The 11,187-nt window shown below is 36.4% G+C and overlaps 1 long non-coding RNA gene across 1 annotated transcript; it reads left to right on the top strand.

Moving 5' to 3' along the window:
• The first annotated feature begins 731 nt into the window (after positions 1–731).
• On the top strand, positions 732–6,776 carry LOC137623815 (uncharacterized). Its single transcript, XR_011040648.1, has 4 exons — positions 732–870; positions 5,739–5,866; positions 6,013–6,167; positions 6,315–6,776. It is a non-coding gene; the product is annotated as an uncharacterized lncRNA (long non-coding RNA).
• The last annotated feature ends 4,411 nt before the right edge of the window (positions 6,777–11,187 follow it).

Below are 11,187 nucleotides of genomic sequence, written 5' to 3'. Positions count from 1 at the left end.
TTTTGTAAAGGGGCTTTCACAAAACGAGAGCCCCAAAAGTTACTCCATGTTTTAGATGTCATAGTTTAAGAAGAAATATATATATAATTTAGACACTGAGCAACGCCGACAATCAGCACTTTGCACTAAAGCTATCGAGCAACGAAGGATTTGTTGATAATCGAATGAAAAGATTGAGCCACGGATAGAGCTCGTTTTCCCATTTGAGGAGATTGATCAATTTATTTTATTTTATTTTATTGAAATTCATATAATAATTAATTTATTTTCATTATTATGACTAATCTAGTATAATTTCCTTGTTTATTGGCCTACGAAGGAATTGTTAATAATCTAAATAAGAATATTGAGCAACGGAGAGAGCTCGTTTTCCCATTAGATGAGATTGATCGAGTAATTGATTATTTTACTTTACTGTATTAGAATTTTCCTACCAATATTTTTTTTCTTAATAAGTCGATGAAATTATTTTTATTTTTCGTGATAAGACTATCGATTGTTTGCTATGCGTAAGTTCGTAATTGCTAGCTTTCTCTACCTATAGAAATAAATAGTTTATTTCTCCACATAGATTTTGTTAATTGTAGGTGTAACGTAAATATTTATTTCTTATTTATTTTTAATCTTAACGGAATCTAGCTGTATTGGAGAAAAAAAAATAATGATTTTTCCATCACTTGAAATTAAAGGTTCTAAGTTGTTTACAACAATGATTACTCAACGGTATATTAGAAACGGTACAATCTTTCTATCCGAAGATAGTACCTGAACATAAGAAATGTTTATCGACTAGTAAGGCCAGGTAGTTGCAGACGATGCTTTCGGATTTGTTTATCTGGAGGTATTTGTACACGAAAATACATAAAGAAGGTTTGTATAGTGTTTCAATGTTCACTTATCTATTGAATATATCACTATTACAGTAGTAGACGTGTGGGTGGATGTATGATAGAGGCCACCTGTATGTATAGTGACGGTTGACGAAGAATAGGGCTGTTTAAGGGGCATGGCTTGTAGGTTTGGTAAGGAGTGAAATTAGTTAGTATCCCTTTTTTATGCACGTTTGGGGGAGCTGACCACTCATATATAATGGTCCCGACCTGTATCGATAGGCCCTTATTACTGATAATCATAATAGACCTATCACTGTATCAGTCCGTGACTGGACCCGTGGGTTTGAATGACTGCACAGACATTGAAAAAAAAAATTCTCATTCCTACATATTATTATTATTATTATTATTATTATTATTATTATTAGTATTATTACTTGCAAAGCTACACCCCTACTTGGAAATGCAGGATGCTAAGAGCCTAGGTGCTCCAATATTGAAAATACCCCAGTGAGGATAGGGAGCAAGGAAAAATAGAATATTTTGAGAACAGAAACATTAAGATAAATATCGCCTATATAAACAAAACAGGAGTAAGAGATTAAGATAGTGTGCCCGAGTGTACCTTCAATCAAGAGAACTCTACTCCAAGGTAGTGGAGGACCATGGTACAGAGGCTATGGCACTACCCAAGAATAGAGAATATTGAAGTAAAATATTGTATAATATTGTATCTAACCCATTTCAGAATTTTGCGATAGAGGGGTAAAAATGGGTAATTTTCACTTTTTTGACTTTTCTCGACTTCAATACATATCTGGTTGCCAGACATAGAAACAATTTTTGCGCCACATTGAGTTGGTATAGAATTTGAACCCCATACATAGTATAATCAGAATTATGAATAATATTGTATCTAACCCATTTCAGAATTTTGCATTAGAGGAGTAAAAATTGGTAAATTTCACTTTTTTGACATTTCTCGACTGATATACATATCTGGTTGCCAGACATAGAAACAATTTTTGCGCCACATTGAGTTGGTATAGAATTTGAGCCCCATACATAGTATAATCAGAATCATGAATAATATTGTATCTAACCCATTTCAGAATTTTGCATTAGAGGAGTAAAAATTGGTAAATTTCACTTTTTTGACATTTCTCGACTGATATACATATCTGGTTGCCAGACATAGAAACAATTTTTGCGCCACATTGAGTTGGTATAGAATTTGAGCCCCATACATAGTATAATCAGAATCATGAATAATATTGTATCTAACCCATTTCAGAATTTTGCATTAGAGGAGTAAAAATTGGTAAATTTCACTTTTTTGACATTTCTCGACTGTTATACATATCTGGTTGCCAGACATAGAAACAATTTTTGCGCCACATTGAGTTGGTATAGAATTTGAGTCCCATACATAGTATAATCAGAATCATGAATAATATTGTATCTAACCCATTTCAGAATTTTGCATTAGAGAAGTAAAAATTGGTAAATTCCACTTTTTTGACATTTCTCGACTGATATACATATCTGGTTGCCAGACATAGAAACAATTTTTGCGCCACATTGAGTTGGTATAGAATTTGAGCCCCATACATAGTATAATCAGAATCATGAATAATATTGTATCTAACCCATTTCAGAATTTTGCATTAGAGGAGTAAAAATTGGTAAATTTCACTTTTTTGACATTTCTCGACTGTTATACATATCTGGTTGCCAGACATAGAAACAATTTTTGCGCCACATTGAGTTGGTATAGAATTTGAGCCCCATACATAGTATAATCAGAATCATGAATAATATTGTATCTAACCCATTCCAGAATTTTGCATTAGAGGAGTAAAAATTGGTAAATTTCACTTTTTTGACATTTCTCGACTGATATACATATCTGGTTGCCAGACATAGAAACAATTTTTGCGCCACATTGAGTTGGTATAGAATTTGAGCCCCATACATAGTATAATCAGAATCATGAATAATATTGTATCTAACCCATTTCAGAATTTTGCATTAGAGGAGTAAAAATGGGTAAATTTCACTTTTTTGACATTTCTCGACTGTTATACATATCTGGTTGCCAGACATAGAAACAATTTTTGCGCCACATTGAGTTGGTATAGAATTTGAGCCCCATACATAGTATAATCAGAATCATGAATAATATTGTATCTAACCCATTCCAGAATTTTGCATTAGAGGAGTAAAAATTGGTAAATTTCACTTTTTTGACATTTCTCGACTGATATACATATCTGGTTGCCAGACATAGAAACAATTTTTGCGCCACATTGAGTTGGTATAGAATTTGAGCCCCATACATAGTATAATCAGAATCATGAATAATATTGTATCTAACCCATTCCAGAATTTTGCATTAGAGGAGTAAAAATTGGTAAATTTCACTTTTTTGACATTTCTCGACTGATATACATATCTGGTTGCCAGACATAGAAACAATTTTTGCGCCACATTGAGTTGGTATAGAATTTGAGCCCCATACATAGTATAATCAGAATCATGAATAATATTGTATCTAACCCATTTCAGAATTTTGCATTAGAGGAGTAAAAATTGGTAAATTTCACTTTTTTGACATTTCTCGACTGTTATACATATCTGGTTGCCAGACATAGAAACAATTTTTGCGCCACATTGAGTTGGTATAGAATTTGAGCCCCATACATAGTATAATCAGAATCATGAATAATATTGTATCTAACCCATTCCAGAATTTTGCATTAGAGGAGTAAAAATGGGTAATTTTCACTTTTTTGACTTTTCTCGACTTCAATACATATCTGGTTGCCAGACATAGAAACAATTTTTGCGTCACATTGAGTTGGTATAGAATTTGAGCCCCATACATAGTATAATCAGAATCATGAATAAAATTGTATCTAACCCATTTCAGAATTTTGCATTAGAGGAGTAAAAATTGGTAAATTTCACTTTTTTGACATTTCTCGACTGATATACATATCTGGTTGCCAGACATAGAAACAATTTTTGCGCCACATTGAGTTGGTATAGAATTTGAGCCCCATACATAGTATAATCAGAATCATGAATAATATTGTATCTAACCCATTCCAGAATTTTGCATTAGAGGAGTAAAAATTGGTAAATTTCACTTTTTTGACATTTCTCGACTGATATACATATCTGGTTGCCAGACATAGAAACAATTTTTGCGCCACATTGAGTTGGTATAGAATTTGAGCCCCATACATAGTATAATCAGAATCATGAATAATATTGTATCTAACCCATTCCAGAATTTTGCATTAGAGGAGTAAAAATTGGTAAATTTCACTTTTTTGACATTTCTCGACTGATATACATATCTGGTTGCCAGACATAGAAACAATTTTTGCGCCACATTGAGTTGGTATAGAATTTGAGCCCCATACATAGTATAATCAGAATTATGAATAATATTGTATCTAACCCATTTCAGAATTTTGCATTAGAGGAGTAAAAATTGGTAAATTTCACTTTTTTGACATTTCTCGACTGTTATACATATCTGGTTGCCAGACATAGAAACAATTTTTGCGCCACATTGAGTTGGTATAGAATTTGAGCCCCATACATAGTATAATCAGAATCATGAATAATATTGTATCTAACCCATTTCAGAATTTTGCATTAGAGGAGTAAAAATTGGTAAATTTCACTTTTTTGACATTTCTCGACTGTTATACATATCTGGTTGCCAGACATAGAAACAATTTTTGCGCCACATTGAGTTGGTATAGAATTTGAGCCCCATACATAGTATAATCAGAATCATGAATAATATTGTATCTAACCCATTCCAGAATTTTGCATTAGAGGAGTAAAAATTGGTAAATTTCACTTTTTTGACATTTCTCGACTGATATACATATCTGGTTGCCAGACATAGAAACAATTTTTGCGCCACATTGAGTTGGTATAGAATTTGAGCCCCATACATAGTATAATCAGAATCATGAATAATATTGTATCTAACCCATTTCAGAATTTTGCATTAGAGGAGTAAAAATTGGTAAATTTCACTTTTTTGACATTTCTCGACTGATATACATATCTGGTTGCCAGACATAGAAACAATTTTTGCGCCACATTGAGTTGGTATAGAATTTGAGCCCCATACATAGTATAATCAGAATCATGAATAATATTGTATCTAACCCATTCCAGAATTTTGCAGTAGAGGAGTAAAAATTGGTAAATTTCACTTTTTTGACATTTCTCGACTGATATACATATCTGGTTGCCAGACATAGAAACAATTTTTGCGCCACATTGAGTTGGTATAGAATTTGAGCCCCATACATAGTATAATCAGAATCATGAATAATATTGTATCTAACCCATTCCAGAATTTTGCATTAGAGGCAAGAGAGCGTGCTAGAAATAGGAATGAATGGCGAGCAATTGTGACGCAGTTCCAGTAGGCCCTGCTGCTTCCTCCGGTGCCTTAGATGACCACGGAGGTAGCAGCAGTAGGGGATTCAGCATTATGAAGCTTCATCTGTGGTGGACAACGGGGGAGGGTGGGCTGTGGCACCCTAGCAGTACCAGCTGAACTCGGTTGGGTTCCTTGTCAGGCTGGGAGGAACGTAGAGAGTAGAGGTCCCCTTTTTGTTTTGTTTCATTTGTTGATGTCGGCAACCCCCCAAAATTGGGGGAGGTGCCTTGGTATATTTATGTTGTATTATTATACTGAAAAAAAAATAATCTTGACTCGGAGGTATTTACATGTGAACAGTCAAGTCATGTATTGTGAAGTTAAATATAAATTCAAATGTCCAATAATATTTTGTGGTTCAAAAAAGCACCTTTAAGTATAAAGATGGCCTTTTGATTGAAATTTATAGTCAAGGTGATTTTTGCCAGATGCCGCTGCCACCAGGTCATGACTGATGCCGCTGTCACCAGGTCACCCCAGATACTGCTGCTACCAGATCACCCCATAATATTTATTGAAGTATTATACTGAAAAAAAAAATCATCCTGACTCAAAGGTATTTACATGTGAACAGTCAAGTCATGTATTGTAAAGTTAAATAAAAATTCAAATGTCCAATAATATTTTGTGGTTCAAAAAAGCACCTTTAAGTATAAAGATGGCCTTTTGATTGAAATTTATAGTCAAGGTGATTTTTGCCAGATGCCGCTGCCACCAGGTCATGCAAGATGCCACTGCCAAGAGGGCACGCCACATGCCGCTGACACCAGATCACCTCAGATGCTGCTGCTACCAGATCACCCCATAATATTTATTGAAGTATTATACTGAAAAAAAAAATCATCTTGACTCAAAAGGTATTTACATGTGAACAGTCAAGTCATGTATTGTAAAGTTAAATAAAAATTCAAATGTCCAATAATATTTTTGTGGTTCAAAAAAGCACCTTTAAGTATACAGATGGCCTTTTGATTGAAATTTATAGTCAAGGTGATTTTTGCCAGATGCCGCTGCCACCAGGTCATGCAAGATGCCACTGCCAAGAGGGCACGCCACATGCCGCTGACACCAGATCACCTCAGATGCTGCTGCTACCAGATCACCCCATAATATTTATTGAAGTATTATACTGAAAAAAAAATCATCTTGACTCAATGGTATTTACATGTGAACAGTCAAGTCATGTATTGTTAGGTTAAATATAAATTCAAATATCCAATAATATTTTTTTGGTTAAAAAAAAAAAAAACACCTTTAAGTATAAAGATGGCCTTTTGATTGAAATTTATAGTCAATGTAATTTTTGCTATAATTAAAGTACTATAATAAAAAATTATCTTGAGTTAAAATGATTTCCAAGCAAACATATGAGTCATACTGTATATTAATAGGTTAAATGTAAACTCAAATTGCCAATAACATTTCTGTCTGGCAACCAGAGATGTATTTTTTCAATATTAAACTTACCCGATAATCATGTAGCTGTCAACTCCGTTGCCCGACAGAATTCTATGGAGGGATACGCCAGCTATCACAATACTAGAAGGGGGTGTACTTACCAGCGCCACCTGTGGCCAGGTACTCAAGTACTTCTTGTTGACACCTCCTCAATTATTCCTCTGTCGTGCTATCCGGCAAGACGTTCTGGGATACGCTTATGTTCTTGGAGTATTTTCACGACTTTGGTGAAGTATTTCTCTTTGATTTCGGCTGTCGCTTTACTGGAAACTTCTATATTAGCTTAGTTAGCTTTTGGAATTAATTTGATTAATTATGGTGACGAAGAGAGTATGAACTCTCGTTCACCTTTCAATGGCCGACCCTTCCCTTAGACGGAAGTGTTGGTGTCTAAGAGAGTATAGACTCTCTTTCTTAATTTTGCTTAACGTAAAGAAGGTACACCCAATCCTCCACGCTCTTCGTCTGACTGCCTTCAGACTTTCGAAACACTCTCAAGAGCTAGGGGCTTTTCGAAGGAGGCAGTCAGAGCGATTGCCAAAGCAAGGAGAACATCCACTCTAAGAATCTATCAGTCTCAAGGGGAAGTCTTCCGTAGCTGGTACAAGACCAATGCAGTTTCCTCAACCAGTACCACTGTAACCCAGATTGCTGACTTCCTGTTATATCTAAGGAAAGTAAGATCCCTTTCAGCTCCTACGATCAAGGGTTACAGAAGTATGTTGGCAGCGGTTTTCCGCCACAGAGGCTTGGATCTTTCCACCAACAAAGATCTACAGGACCTCCCTAGGTCTTTTGAGACCTCAAAGGAACGTCGGTTGTCCACTCCAGGCTGGAATCTAGACGTGGTCCTAAGGTTCCTTGTGTCATCAAGATTTGACCCTCTCCAATCAGCCTCTTTTTAGGACCTCACATTAAAAACTCTTTTCCTCGTGTGCTTGACAACAGCTAAAAGAGTAAGTGAGATCCACGCCTTCAGCAGGATCATTGTTTTCACATCTGTAACGGCTACATGTTCCTTGCAGCTCGGTTTTTGCTAAACGAGCTTCCTTCACGTCCTTGGCCTAAGTCGTTCGAGATCCCAAGCCTGTCCAACTTGGTGGGGAATGATCTGAAGAGAGTACTTTGCCCAGTTAGAGCTCTTAGGTACTATCTAAAAAGGTCTTAACCTTTACAAGGACAATCAGAAGCCTTATAGTGTGCTATCAAGAAACCTTCTTTTCCAAGTTCTAAGAACTCAGTTTCTTACTATTCAGGCTTCTGATTAGAGAAACACTTTCTCATCTGAAGGAAGAAGACCTTGCTTTGCTGAAGGTAAGGACACATGAAGTGGGAGCTGTGGCTACTTCAGTGGCCTTCAAACAGAACCATTCTCTGCAGAGTGTTATGGATGCAACCTATTGGAGAAGCAAGTCAGTGTTCGCATCATTCTATCTCAAAGATGTCCAGTCTCTTTACGAGTACTGCTACACCCTGGGATCATTCGTAGCAACGAATGCAGTAGTAGGCGAGGGCTCAGCCACTACATTCCCATAATCCCATAACCTTTTAACCTTTCTCTTGAATACTTTTTATGGGTTGTACGGTCGGCTAAGAAGCCTTCCACATCCTTGTTGATTTGGCGGGTGGTCAATTCTTTCTTGAGAAGCGCCGAGGTTAAAGGTTGTGATGAGGTCCTTTAGTATGGGTTGCAGCCCTGTATACTTTAGCACCTTTGGGTTGATTCAGCCTCCAAGAGGAACGCTGCGCTCAGTAAGGAAGACGAACTTAAAAAAGAGGCAGAGTAACGGTTCAATTCGACTTCCTTACCAGGTACTTATTATTTCATTGTTATTTGAGATAACTGTTATATGAAATATGGGATACTTAGCTATCCTTTAATCTTGCACACTGGTTTTCACCCACCCCCCTTGGTGTGAATCAGCTACATGATTATCGGGTAAGTTTAATATTGAAAAATGTTATTTTCATTAGTAAAATAAATTTTTGAATATACTTACCCGATAATCATGATTTAATTGACCCTCCCTTCCTCCCCATAGAGAACCAGTGGGACCGAGGAATAATTGAGGAGGTGTCAACAAGAAGTACTTGAGTACCTGGCCACAGGTGGCGCTGGTAAGTACACCCCCTTCTAGTATTGTGATAGCTGGCGTATCCCTCCATAGAATTCTGTCGGGCAACGGAGTTGACAGCTACATGATTATCGGGTAAGTATATTCAAAAATTTATTTTACTATTGAAAATAACATTTTTCGAGAAAAGTAAAAAAAGTGAAAATTACCCATTTTTATCCCCCAATCTGCAGAATTCTGAAATGGGTTAGATACAATATTATACAAGATTCTCATTATACTATGTATGTGGTTCAAGTTCTATACAAGCTCAATGAGTCTTCAAAATTATTTTTATGTCTGGCCACCAGATGTAGTTTAGTTGGGAAAAGTAAAAAATGTGAAAATTACTCATTTTTACCCCTTAGTCTGCAGAATTTTGAAATGGGTTATCTACAATATTATACAAGATTTGGTTTAAACTTATGTATGTGGATCAAATTATATACCAAGTCAATGCTGCGCAAAAATCATTTCTGTCTGGCAACCAGATATGTATTTTTTTCAAGAAAAGTAAAAAATAACTTGAAAACTACCCATATTTACCCCTCAATCTGCAGAATTCTGAAATGGGTTAGATACAATATTATACATAATTTTTATTATACTACGTATGTGGTTTAATTTTTATACCATCCCAATATGTCGAAAATATTATTTCTACGTCTGACAGAGATTATTATTTTTTCAATAAAAGTAAAAAACATGAAAATTACTTATTTTTATCCCCCATTTTATGTATCTAGGAGTAATCATCAATAAAACTCTATTACCTACCAGCGAATTAACCTATTTCAGAGAGAAAACAAAAATTCGCCTCTCAGCCATAAAATGAACGGACTCCCTTAAATAAGGAGTATCAAACAGCCTCCTAAGGCTGTTCTACATTTAACAATTCAATCCCACATCGACTATGCAGCACCTACAGTCACCTCAGTGAGTGAAACTCAAAAAGCTTCCTTAGAAGTGGTACGAAACAATGTCATGAGACTCATCAGAAGCTCTCAAATATGGCGAAGACTGCTTCTAAAGAGATGAAACTAAACAAATTTTCATTTCGGCTAGGATAGATATCAGAAATTGCAGCATTATATTCAAGTCATTCAAAGCAGACAGAGACTTCTGAACAACAACCTCAATTGACACCTTATCCTTGGCAGAGGAGATTGATCCTCCAAGGACACACGCAAAGAGACTGCTGGATACACTTAGAGGAATGCAAATGCAAAATGAAGCCTATAAGAAATAAAAGCACAATGGCTACATCACTTCGGCCCCGTGGTCACCAAACCCCTTCCAGTACAACTTTACCATCCTCCCAGCAGCAAGCAAAGCTCTCTGCACGCCAGAACAACTTACAGCAGCAGCCGAAAATGCAATCGGCAACACCTACGCCTTGAACATCTGCTATACTGATGGATCACTGGATTATGATATCCTTGCAACAGCAGCAGCAGCAACAATCATTTCTCCATCAGGCTACAGAGAAAACTGGAGGCTTTCCAACCACGCCTCCACCCTGCAAACTGAGCTAGTGGCGATTGCCAAAAGCCCTAGAACACTCGGCCAGTCTACCTGGATGAAATACAACAATCCACACGGATTCAAGAGGAGCCATTCGGGCTCTCAGCAAAAAAGAACCCACTGAAAATGTCTACCTAATCACAGCAATTCAGTACTGTATCTAGCATTAGGTCACCAAAGCAACAATAGGCTGATCATCCTGAATTGAATTCCAACACACTGGAATCATTGGAAATGACGAGGCCGATTACCTAGCCAAGTCTGCAATAATGTGCTAGACAATCAATATCACTTCAACATCACTGAAAACCATCAAGAATCAAAGGATAGCCTTTTACAACATGCAAAAGACAAGTGAAGTAAGGCTAGCCTTTCTTGATGGCTCCAGATTGGCCAAATGGTACATCAAAGCAACTAACCTAATCCCGTATCCTATTACAAGAAATATTCCCCGCTAAGTTGCAGTCATTATTTGCAGACTGCAACTAGGATATCTATGCAACTGGCAAATCATCATCGATATCGACAAGGCCACAGCAGCACAACAGACCGGAAAGACAACAACTGTCGGCAACTGACAGATGAACCTCTGCAACACTACCTATTGCATTGTCCAGAAACAAGCCTACTAAGACAGAACTTCAACTCTAATATTCCTGTAACTGCGACAGCAATCGTAAAACACATTATCCCTTTAAAGTCCACCCTAGGTTTTATGGGAAACTTTAAAAAATCCTTTTAGTAGGTTATTATATTGGTAAATATCAAGACCTTTTTACTC

Source organism: Palaemon carinicauda, chromosome 30, assembly GCF_036898095.1.
Source record: "Palaemon carinicauda isolate YSFRI2023 chromosome 30, ASM3689809v2, whole genome shotgun sequence".
In the NCBI taxonomy this organism is placed as follows: Eukaryota; Metazoa; Arthropoda; class Malacostraca; order Decapoda; family Palaemonidae; genus Palaemon; species Palaemon carinicauda.
The sequence above is the reverse complement of the archived record's forward strand: the minus strand, read 5'-3'. Positions and strand labels throughout refer to the sequence as shown.